The sequence below is a fragment of the Frankliniella occidentalis genome, unplaced genomic scaffold (genome assembly GCF_000697945.3).
Source record: "Frankliniella occidentalis isolate FOCC.00 unplaced genomic scaffold, Focc_3.1 Scaffold155, whole genome shotgun sequence".
Taxonomy (NCBI): domain Eukaryota; kingdom Metazoa; phylum Arthropoda; class Insecta; order Thysanoptera; family Thripidae; genus Frankliniella; species Frankliniella occidentalis.
The window spans coordinates 15,736-16,278 of NW_026267281.1; the positions used below are offsets into that span (position 1 = coordinate 15,736).

General features: G+C 70.3%; 1 protein-coding gene across 4 annotated transcripts in view; it reads right to left on the reverse strand.

Annotated features, from left to right (window-relative positions):
• Positions 1–543, reverse strand: part of LOC113202324 (14-3-3 protein zeta) — a 175,135-nt gene that overhangs the window by 4,494 nt on the left and 170,098 nt on the right. The gene's annotated exons all lie outside the window — the stretch shown is intronic.

Consider the following 543-nt stretch of genomic DNA (forward strand, 5'->3'; position numbering starts at 1 on the left):
GATGAGCCCCGCGTCTCTAGCCGCCACGCCGCGGGCCGCGCGCGACACTCGGCCGCCCTAGCGCCGACTTGTTGCTCGGCGGGGACACGACGCAGCCGGGAGTGCGGATGAAGGGGGGGAAGGGGTCTACGAGGTACAGTATCGATCAGACGGGTGGCCTCCACCACCCTGCCGCGGCCCTCCCCCTCCAGCTACCCGCCCCACCCCCGGGCCCCGGGGTGACTGGACCCGGCCCGGCCCAACGCCCCTGGCTGCCCGGGGCACAGAGCCGACCCCCGCGCCGCGCCCGGACCGGGCGTGAGGGACACGGCGTGTCCGGCCCAACACTGCAGGTGGGGGGTGGGCCCCTGACCGTCTTGCAGGGAGGGGGGAGGGGGGTGAAATAAATGGTGGAGAGAAATTGTCCTGGGCATCGCTCCAGGGCCAAGCTACCCCCGCCCGGTCGACAGAATTATGGCAAACCATAACCACTCTAGTCGCATGGATTTGAGAAGCGACCAGCCCGCCTCTCCCCCGTCCTGACCAAATGTCGAGGGGTCGGGG